Source organism: Rattus norvegicus, chromosome 1 (assembly GCF_021556685.1).
Source record: "Rattus norvegicus strain SHRSP/BbbUtx chromosome 1, alternate assembly SHRSP_T2T, whole genome shotgun sequence".
In the NCBI taxonomy this organism is placed as follows: domain Eukaryota; kingdom Metazoa; phylum Chordata; class Mammalia; order Rodentia; family Muridae; genus Rattus; species Rattus norvegicus.
Window position 1 is genome coordinate 265,708,564 of NC_141534.1, and position 11,573 is coordinate 265,720,136.

The window sequence follows — 11,573 nt, forward strand, 5'->3', positions numbered from 1 at the left end:
TGTGTGTGTGTGTGTGTTGGTCCTACAGGCATCCGGAGGCAGACATGACATACCACCATCCAACACACACATCACGCAGTTCAAAAGATCGGATGTTCCCCAACCCTTAGACAACCATGGTCCCAAATTCACAACCTCTTATGTCGAAAATGCCACAAGGCCCCAGGAACAGTGTATCGAGCAAAGGACCGGGAGCAGGTGAGCTGGTGGCCCTCAGTAACTCACTAGCATGAAATAGCTGTGAGAATGTGAGAGGAGAGCGAGCTGCTGAGTCACTCCACCAGACCTACGTGCCGCCTGAATCAGCAGTTAGGAGGCCTTCTGCTGCTGGCCGGCATCCAAGTCAAGGTCTTCTGGTGACCAACCGCAGCCCCTCTCTTTCCATCCATGGAACACATGCCCCACAAACGCTGGAATGGCTGCTCCCTGTTTGCTGCAGAGGAAAAGGACCCCCCCAGACCCCGAAAGTGTCCTGTTGGCCAGCTGTGGTCAAACGGAGGGTGATAGAATGCTGTCTTGAGGTACCTTCCCTCCCTGTAGCTACTGAGGGCTCAAAACCTTAGAGGAGGCTGTCTTGGTGTTCTTCCGGCCTCTCGGGTGGACTCTCTCCAAGCCCCTGTTTGTTATCTGTGAAAAGAGAAGAAACTTTAGTATCCATTTCCCAGAGTTTCTGTGGTGCAGCTATTGTGAGAGCCCAAGGCTAAGTTTATCTGTGTGAGCTGAGTAGAATGGGCCACCCCCTCTTTTTTCTTTTCTTTTCTTTCTTTCTTTTTTTTTTTTTTTGTCTTTTACTTTGTTCCCAGTGGGGACACTAGCCACAGGCCAGGAGCCTGTTTCCACAGCTGTGAAATATTTAGTCTAAAGTCTGGGAGTCAGAGCATTCCAGAAGGGCCCCATAGAGCCTACAGGCCTGCGGAGAAGACAGGAGTAGTCACAGAGAGGAGGAAATTGTTCAGTTCCAAGGGTTGGGGAACTGCCACCAATGTCCTCAACCCTGAGCAGTTGATTCTGTGACAGCAGAGAGGTGGTGAACCTGAGGCTTTCTTAGAGATGCCCTTGGCACCTTTGTGGTCCTGGACTCACTGTTGTCCCAGGAGGGGAGGAAGGGCAGTACTCATGTCCCATTTTCTGGACTTGGCATAGACACTTTCCTAAGGACAAAAGTGGGTGTGTCATTGCCATATAAAAAGTTGTCTAGTGTCCCAGAATCTGAAAGGAAATCCTTCCTCTTCCTGATAGACGGTGTCAGGGATAAGAAATAGGCCAGAGTTGGTTTTCTGGGATGTGGCCCTCCCAGGCTTTCCCAAGAGATTCCCCCACCTTTGCTTTCTTTCTGGATTATTCCTTGTGCAGCAACACCAGGGCCATCAGGGATCAAAAGCATTTTTATTACACTTTATTTGTGTGTGTGCGAACGTGCACACTGTCACACGCACAGCATGTGGAGGTCAGAGGGCACCTTGCAGTAGCTGGTTCTCTCTTTCCATCACCTGGGTGTTGGGTATTGAACCTGGGTCATTGGCCTTGGTGGCAGGTGTCCTCATTCACTAAGCCATCTCCTCAGCCCCCCTAGAGCATTGTTTTAAGCAGTTAACAAAGGACACTTTTTTATTATTATTCCATGGTCCATTTAGCAACTGTAAGCTTTCTGACAGACATAAGAGATAAGGAGCCCAAAAACAAAACCAGGAAGACAGATCTCAGGCTGTTTTAAGCATTGGGTTTGTTCCAACTCTCACAAAGGCTTAGATCTTGTCCACAAATGGCTATTCTTTGTAAGGCCCCTGCTCTTCTTAGAGAGTAAGACACAGTGACTCACCAGTGATTTCTGGGTATTTAAGAATCTTTAAGCTCTGCGGAGCCTCCGGGTGTCAAGTCGGGAGCCCAGCCCTGCTTCCACAGACAAGGAACATGAAGGGAAGTGACTCACCCAGAGGGCACCTGGGAGAGTCTTACCCTCCTGAGCAAAGGAGGGGAAACCCTGCCCCATCCATGCATGGTTCAGAGTCAGCCAGACCCACATGAAGTCATCATTACGTGATGCTGTGCTCCGTAGCTGAAGCTTCTGGCGGCACATTCATCTGCGGAAAATAATACCTCTCACAGGGTTTTGTGAGGATGTAATTATTGCCTGGACACTGCCTGGTAGGTCATCATCTACTTATCCCAGAGCTTGTCCCTCCTCCTCCTCCTGCTCCTCCTGCTCCTCCTCCTGCTCCTGCTCCTCCTCCTGCTCTTGCTCCTCCTCCTCCTGCTCCCCCTCCTCCTCCTCCTGCTCCTCCTGCTCCTCGACACCCTCCTCCTCCTCCATACTCCCTAATTCTCTTCTGCCTTAACTTCCACAGTATTTACATGGCTGCCTTGGAGCATCTCTCATTGTTTTACCGTATTCATCGACTAAAGCCTGCAGTTTTCTCGCCGTGAGCCCTTTGAGAGAGATGGAGCATCAGAAAGGGCTCACGTTTACGTCCCTGTCCTCCCCTGTGACTGTTGGTCTGAGCCAGTCCACACAGAACAAGGGGTCACATATTCCCAGGATGGCATCATAAAGTCAGTACAAAGTCCTAGGGAAAGAACTCTGTTGATATTTCCCCAGTGGCCCGAGGCCTAATACACTCCCTCTTGCCTTCAATCACCCTTTTAAAACACAGGAACGACCCATGTAGCTTCAAGAGGCACATAGGCAAAGAGCCAGGCTAAGATTTAAACTTCAAAATAAATTAAAGCCATTTTGCTTAGTGTTTCTTGAAGTATAGGGCCCAGGGATCTGCATACTACACATTTCAGGCTAAAGAAAGGTTTGAGGAGAGACCCGTTACATTTCTGAATGTGTAATTTAAGGTACTAGATAAAGAAAGGAGCTTAAGGGGTTGGGGATTTAGCTCAGTGGTAGAGCACTTGCCTAGTGAGCACAAGGCCCTGGGTTCGGTCCCCAGCTCTGGAAAAAAAAAAAAGAAGAAGAAAAAAAGAAAGAAAGGAGCTTAAGAGGGAGAGAGAAGGGGTTGGGGATTTAGCTCAGTGGTAGAGCGCTTGCCTAGGAAGTGCAAGGCCCTGGGTTCGGTCCCCAGCTCCGGAAAAAAAAAAAAAAAAAAAAGAGGGAGAGAGATACCAGTCTCCTTTACACACACACACACACACACACACACACACACTCACACTCACACACTCTCTCTCTCTCTCACACACACACACAATTAAACACAGGAACTCACTATATATATATATATATATATATATATATATATATATATATATATTTTAAACAGGTCCTGGAGAGACAGTTCACTTGCAAGTGTGACTACCTGAGTTTGGAACCCCAGAAACCCTCATCAAAAGCTGAATGTGGGGGTTCATATTTGTATTCCCAGTGACGTCTAGATAGGGGGATCTCAAGGTTGTCCTCTGACCCCCAGAAACCCTCATCAAAAGCTGAATGTGGGGGTTCATATTTGTATTCCCAGTGACGTCTAGATAGGGGGATCTCAAGGTTGTCCTCTGACCCCCACACCCACATACACCCATCAGTATGTGTACACTGACATGTGCATGTACCTCTCCCACACACACACACACACACACACACACACACACACACACACACACACACACAGTTGGACGCCCTGTCTTTCTGGTGATTAATGAGTGCCTGACTTGCTGGTGTAGTTGAAGGGTGTGAGAAGCCCTGTTTGCCCCCTAACCTCCTCCAGTGTGCTGGCTTGCTCTGTTCTAGGCGTAAAGTTCTGTCGTAGATGCTGCTGAACGTCTTGGATTGGGTTTTTACATCTGGGGTCCTTAGAAGCGTCCCCCACATTGCCAGCTCAGCATTGGTTCATCTTTAAACTGCTGAAAGTCCAGGTCTTCTCTTGTAGTCCTGCTTGCTGGACCCGAACCCTGTGCTCCCCACTGGGCTGTATTCCCAGGCCTTGGCGTTCAGTACTGAAATAACCACAGTTCCCCTCCTCACTGGTGCACGCTCCTGTTCTTTTCAGTGATGAGGTTTTGGACCCTGGGCGGCACAAGTCTCTCTCACTGTCTTTCAGATTTCTATCAGGCGTGATTAAAAACAATAACAATGCTCATTACCTTAAAAAAAAATAAAACTGCTACCTTTATTTTAAAAGGCTTTCCCGTAGCTTTTAATCCTGGCATATAAGATTTTACCCAGATATGATCAAGGCTCAGAAACTGCTTTGCATATTCATTTACCTGGAACTGTTTCACATGCACTTTACCATAGAGCCACTTACACTTCGCCGTTAACGTAATATCAGGTGCCATAGCGGTACAGCAGCTTGGTAGAGCACGGCGTATTCAGCCGACCCCTTCTGCCGAGTGGTGGGACAACTCCCAAGCCTAGTGTGCAGCACCATACAGTTAAATCTCTGAACAGCTCTTAAACCCTTGACCAACTTCTCAGTGATGGCTTTCTGAGAAAGCCATTTCTAGGGATCTGTACCCTTTGAATTTCGATGTCTTAGAAGGAAAGGGTCATAGTTACTGTTTCGTTCACACTTCATAACCCTCCCCCCCAGGCCTCCTCTCAGCCCATGCTCCCACACAGCCCACCTTGAGAGCTCTAGGCAATGCCAGGAAGTAGTATTGGTTCTCTTGTGGTCTTCCTAGAAAAGGGCTGATGATCTTACCAGAAAATACCACGGTTCTTGAAAGACTTGGCTGCCAAAACACACCGTGCAAGGGTTGTCGGGCAGGACCGTGTTAGCTTGTATAGAGGAAGAACCCTAGTATTCGGGCTGACTTCAGTGCTTCTGGGACACATGGGGCATGAATGATGCTCCTTGAGACTAGGTGATGAAGACAAAGAGAGGTTCTCCCCACAAATTTCCAAACCCCCCAGGAAAAAGATCCTTTGATCGGAAGAGCCCAAGACCTCCATGCTGTGTGCAGGTCAGAGCTGGTTTGTTACCAAGGGGCCGAGAGAATTGCATTTTAAGCTCTATCCATTCTATTACCTGAACAGTAGAAGATACTGCCTGTCTGATACTTGGGGCTCCTAATGGGTTGTACAGTAAGCACTGATAGACTGGGGAGCAGCATGGGCTTTGGGGGCTCCAGAGAGCCTTTCATCCTCACCAGGTTCCTCAGGTTTGGATAGGGGGGATAATGCTGGATAGGGGGATAATGCTGATACTTAGAGAGCCTTTAAAGCCACAGTAAAATCTAATGATGCGATATATATGCAAACATGGTAAATACCAACAAGAACACAAGATTTCTGAACTTGCCATTCGGCTGTCATCGGCTAACAGAAGAATGCTTCCTCTGTGCTTCTGAATAGGGGCCATAATGAGTGTCTCCTCTTCAGTGTCAGGTGACCAAGCTTAGCAGTGTGTACATACACACACGCGCGCGCACACACACACACACACACACACACACACACACACACACGCACGCACAGAGAGAGAGAGAATCTCAATCATCGTGCAAAAGGAAAGGGAAGAGTTTTGTCGGTATCAAACTTTTCCCCATCACCTATTTTATTCAATACTTTATAAGAGATTATTATTATTATTATTATTATTATTATTATTATTATTCCCATGGAAGAGAAATAACTTATTAAAAATTAAATAATTTGACGTGTGCTAGAGCTGAGATTCAAACTCATCTGTCTGTCTTTCTGTCTGTCTTCTGACTCTAGGACCTGTGTTCTTGCTCTGATAACTTACTGTGTCTTTATTTGACATGGTCAATATGTCAGGAGGTTAGGCAGCAGACAGAATTTGGAACTACATTGCTAGCCTCTTACATATATCTTACATGTATATGCTGCTGCTGCGTAACAAGTCAGCTCAAAATGTAATGCCTTAAATAATCCACGCGCGCTCAGCTCTCCCGTCTGCCCTTTGATCTGGAGCTTCCTCTGGGCCAGAATAGCACCCCGAGTGCATGCTCTTGTGGTCATCCATGGATTAGCTGTGGGGTAATTTGTTGATCTTGGCCAGTCTTTCTTACCTGTCTGGGGCCTCAGCTGAGACAATAAGGCTGACTGACTCACGGGCTCTCTTATCATCCAGCAGGCTAGCCTGGGCTTGTGCTCACAGTTCAGTACAGGAGTGGGTAAGACCTTTGAGAGCCTTAGCTCAGACTCAGCTTTTGCTACCCAGAGAACGAAGCAATACGACTGTTACACATGCTTACCCTGAACTAGAGCTTTTAACCCCTTTAACACTGCCATGGACAGAAACAACTAGAAGCCCCATTTCACAGACAGAATTGGAGTTACAAAGGTATTAGGTAAATTAACCCAAAGGGACAGGACTGCTCCCTTTGTGTCGGGGCGTGATTAGAACCGGAACCCACTCCCTTAACTACAGCTCCTTTACAGTGAGGTATTTGTGATACAGTGCTCCCCTGGGGAAGGACAGAAAAGGGAGCTGGGCTCCGTTACCCAGCGCTGCGTGCCTGCCTGCACAACAGTGGCAGGTAGCCAAGCTAACCAACTTCTGTGACCTCCTTCTCCAAGACGATCCCAAGAGAAGGGACAGGAAGGGTCCTGAAGGTGCAGCCTGGGACACTGGCCCCTCCCCACTGGAAGTGTTTGCTTGTTTACATCAACATTTTCTAAGAGAGGTCTCAAGCTGGGACTTCCCATGTCTGACTCAGTGTGACAAGAGCTGTTTGGGGAGATCTGGGAAGCCCTTAGACCTCAGAAGACCAAACTGCTTCGTCAGCATTGCACAAAAATAGCCCTGGTCAAGGCAGGTACTCCCTCCCCGGTTTCCCCTCCAGCCCTGCCTGGCCTCCAAAGAAACTGACACAGAGCTGACTGCACTCAGGACAGGGACGTGGCTGGGAAGAGGCCTTTACGGGGACTCACCAGCGACAAAGGAAGGAAATGAATATGCAGTATTGGTAATTATACTGTACACGTCCCAATTTATACTTCAATATGTCATTTCCATAGTAAAACTGGTGAAGCACTTAATGACACGGACTCACGCCAGGATGTCGCAGGAGGAGAGGGTGGACCCTCCCCACCCCAATCGCAAAATTGCCTTCAGTGAGGAATTCCTTCGTGGCAGGCCAACTGTTTAAAGGCAGGCATATGCCGGGGGTGAAGATGCATCCCGAGGCTTTTAGGGAAAAAGGAGTCAGGGATGACTGGCCAACTGCTATAGTGCCTGTGATCGATGGCTGTGCCCAGTCTGCTCCAGGGTGGAGGTGCAGCCTGCAGGACCCCCAGTCCAGATTAGAACAGAGATGTGCTCATCTTACGATAAGGTGTAAGTTACTAACAGTCTCATGCACGCGGCTGTCCTCTACAAAGCTCACAAACCCATTGCCTTTGCGCAGACTTTTCCTGCCCTCTCACCTTTGTTAATTTGCATGTTTAACCTTCAAATCTCATCACATTCCAGGAACTAACCCTGACCATACCTACCAGCAACACACGCTCTATGTTGGGGGATTCTGCTCTCCACAGGCCCTGGTTTGGTTCCTGCAACCCACAACCACACCACAAGGTCGCTCCCCTTATCCCCCCCCTTATCCCCCAACCCTTTACCACAGTGACCTAAGAATCCCCTCGAAATAAGCAGAGGTCCTTCAGGGCCCTTCTGAGGAAGATAGAGGAGCCACTAGGAAAACTTTCTCCACTTTCTCGGCCCCAGGACCTGGTCCAACTCATCTATCACCCCCTTCTAGCTAAAGGAGAATGGGCCCTCTGAAAAAAATAACAGAATCAGAGTCTGGGCATGAAAACAATAATAACAGTGGCCCCATAATTGTATGGTGCTCTACCAATTATGCGGCTCTTTGTGGACACTGTGTCCTGGTTCTCTCCTGGCAGCGCGGTGAGGTGAGCGTGCAGGTATTATAATGGGTCTCACTTCACCGAGGAAGCCAAGGCCCCAAGAGTAAGTGACCTGCCCACGCTGAGCTCTGTGTCAGTGTGTTTGGAGCTGAGACTTGAACCCTGCTCTCTAGTTCCAGCTCCAGGGCTCACTCAGAACCTGTCGGGGCAGCTTGGTGAACCAGATCCGCAGCGGCCAGGATGTCACTGTCGCCGGGGCCGGAGGACTTGAGTTACTTTTGGCTCAATTTTTTTTTCACTTTTGGAAAGCCAACAGAAAAAAATATTTAAAACATTACAGACAAAAAGAACTTGTCTTTTCTGAAATGGGTGCTGCGTGAATGGTCATTTCCAAGGAATATCTTCTAGCGAATCTTGATCTGAGAGCCACAAGTATGGGGTAGAATGAAAGAAAATTCTCTAGCAGGGACACCTGGAACACAGATATTTTCAGTTGGAGAATCATATAATATAGTTCAATCTTTTAATTTCTCAAGATCTCCTTTTTCACCCACTATTTTATCCACCTAACCAAAAGTCAATTTAAGCTTTAAAAGAGAATCAAATCCAGTTAGGGACCAAGGGACAATAATGGGGGGTAAGGAACAAAATACCATGTATTCTCTAATATGTAGAATCTTACCTTATAGACACATACATGCACACACACACACATACACTCACACAACATATACTCACACACATGTATACACATACACTCACACACATATATACATACACAAACATACACTCACACACTTATACATGTGCATACATACACACATACACCCACGTACACACACACATACACTCATACACACATATACTCACACACATACATCACACATATACACACACATACACACACACTCATACACACATACACACACACATGTGTCACACACAGGTGACATTAAAGCAATAGGGAACTATTTGCTGGAAGGCAGAAGAGAGACAAGAGTGTCCAGTGGATGGTGATTTCCATGTATAAAAATGCCACGGTGAGCTTACTGCTTTGTATGCTAACTCATAACTTAAGAAAGGGGAGCTGGTTCTGATGCAGCGCCTGCTCTACCAGATACTGATCTAAGCACTCAGCAGATACTTAGCCCATTTAATTATAAAGATAAATAGTGAGGCTTAGTGCTACGCTCTACCATTGCTTCAGTAGAAGACCGTGAGGTAACAAAACCAACCTCAGGGGGTTGGGGATTTAGCTCAGTGGTAGAGCGCTTGCCTAGCAAACGCAAGGCCCTGGGTTCGGTCCCCAGCTCCGAAAAAAAAGAAAAAGGAAAAAAAAAAAAAAACCAACCTCAGTCAACAAGCAAATAGGAAACTGTGACTCACCTCCCCCTTCTCGTTCCACTCCGTTCCAGTTTTAGAGCGTTCTCGGAATCTCTACGTCTTGGACTGGGAGACTGTTTGTTTGGTAAGGTGCTTGCCACACGCACACGGATACCAGCGTTCCATCGCCAACACCAACGAGAAAAGTCGGGTGTGGTAACATGCTTGTCATCCAAGGACTGGGAAGGCAGAGACAAGAAGATTTCCAGGCTCACTGGCCAGCCCCAGGTCCAAGGAGAGGTCCCATTTCAAAATACAATGTAGGTGACTCCTGAGGAAACAAGTTGCAGGTACACACAGGCCCTCCCTCCCTCCCTCCCCCTCCCACCCACTCAACCCTGTGCACCTGGTTTATTGTCCCCAGATAGCCACTCCTCATGGGGTGTGATCTCCTCTTCCAAAGGAGGCCTGCTGATCTGTGTCAGAATAAAAGAATAAAGGAAGGGAGAAAAGGAGGAGATGGGGGGGTATATTGAAGCCACAAATGATATTGACGAATGCACGTCGGTGCACACAAAACTCTTCTTAAGTACTCACAGGAAACTGGGGAGCTAGGTGGTGGGTGTCCAGGAGCGAGAGAGGACTTCTATGTCTCAGCACTAGGGACCTGTCAATGGCCACAGTCCTTTGCACTGTCTGGATTTCCCCGTATGCTCTTCCTGTTTCAAATTCAAAATGACCATCTTGAAAAATGAAATAAAGAGAAGAAAGACGCAGTCATACTATTGACCAGCATGTACGCGCTCACCAGAAGGGAATGGACACGCAGTTAAATCGTATAGAAGAGAAAATTCAAATCACAATGTGTGTAGGCTACATTATTTTCTCTGTGTATAGAAGTGTACATCTTCAAAAATCCATATGCCTGTGTCTGCATAAATGAATACAAACATATGAAGAAAAATCTGGAAAGATGTGTGTGTGTGTGTGTGTGTGTGTGTGTGTGTGTGTGTGTGTGTGTGTGTTTGAGAGTGTGGTAGGACACACAAGAATTGAACTTTTATTCTATTTTATATGTTTATATCATCTCAAATGATCATGTCCAAAAAGAATTAGCTTATTAGGTTTGAAAGGGGCCTGGGACCATAACTGCTCTCAAGGAGATGAGGCTCCTTGGGCCTTCAGCCCAGATTTGGAATGGGCACCCCAAATCTGGTTAAAGCCTAGAAGCTTCTTCCCTTTTGAAGGAAGTAAGCCTGCTGGCTTTAAAACTTAAGAACTCTGTACCTGAAGATAAGGCAGGGGGCCTCTGCAAGGCTGTTGTGGGTGGAGGGCAGTGGACGCTGTAACAAACCTCACTGCTGATGCTGTCGCCAGGGCCGGCTGGTGCTCCAGGAAGCAACAATGAAAAGATATTGGCAACTTTGACAGAGAGGAAATTGCTTTCTTCTGTATGAAGGAGGAGTTGCGTGTCGAGGACAAAAAGCCACTTGCCCTGACAAAATGCTTAATTAGAAGATAGGTGGTGGGGTGGGGGGTGGTGGTGGGGGTGGCATCACTTGCCGAGGATCCTAGGGGCTGTGTGCACTCACATTCTGTCTTCTGAGCTCCGTGATCAGGGCTGACCAGGGCTGTGTGAGAAAGTGGTATGGGCTGTCTTGGACCTAGAAAACCTACCAAAACTGCCAGCATCCTAACCTAGGACAGTAAGTGCCACCTCAACAAGGGTAGAGAGGACAAGGTGAGACCCCAGCGTGGGAACCCAGTCGCTGGTCCCTGCTTAGTGACCTGTGGATGAAGTGACTGTGGTGATCACGCAAGTGGTTTGTATGGTGCTGAAGACATGGGCTCCTGGGCCAAATCCCATGGTCGAGTTCCCCAGGCCCTCTGCTTCTTACTGGGGACTTGGGTAGGAGCCCCGTGCCTCGGTTTACCGTACGTAGCTCAGCAAAATGAAGATGCTGCTGCTGCCCCCATCATGTTATAGACCCCTTGCTAAGATCAACCGAGGCGACCCATTCACAGGGGCCTAGACCACAGTGATTAGCGGTCGGCACATAGTAGGGCTACTATCCATGACGATGATGAACGTAAGAAAGCATGACCCGGAAATTCCAGCTTTTAGTCTCATCGGACATTATCCATCCACTCCTGTTCCTTTAAAAATGATACAAAACGGGGCTGGGGATTTAGCTCAGTGGTAGAGCGCTTGCCTAGGAAGCGCAAGGCCCTGGGTTCGGTCCCCAGCTCCGAAAAAAAAGAACCAAAAAAAAAAAAAATGATACAAAACAGGGCGTCTCTCCCTTCTGTGCCAGGAAAGAGAAGGTAAAGAAGGAAGAGATTGTCCTTCACGTCCTGGGCTGTCCCCACTCCCCACTGCAGAGCTGAGACGTAAGACCCGCATTGTCCCAGTTTCAAGACAAACACCTTCATCTCTAAGTGGTTCTTAGACACATTGGCCGGCTAGAGATAT

The 11,573-nt window shown here is 47.8% G+C and overlaps 1 long non-coding RNA gene across 1 annotated transcript; it reads right to left on the minus strand.

Annotated features, from left to right (window-relative positions):
- Positions 1-790: 790 nt before the first annotated feature.
- Positions 791-9,797, minus strand: LOC148007927 (uncharacterized). Its single transcript, XR_015653572.1, has 4 exons — positions 9,698-9,797; positions 9,507-9,576; positions 9,164-9,339; positions 791-2,081 (listed from the first exon to the last, which is right to left on the minus strand). It is a non-coding gene; the product is annotated as an uncharacterized LOC148007927 (long non-coding RNA).
- Between the last annotated feature and the right edge of the window lie 1,776 nt (positions 9,798-11,573).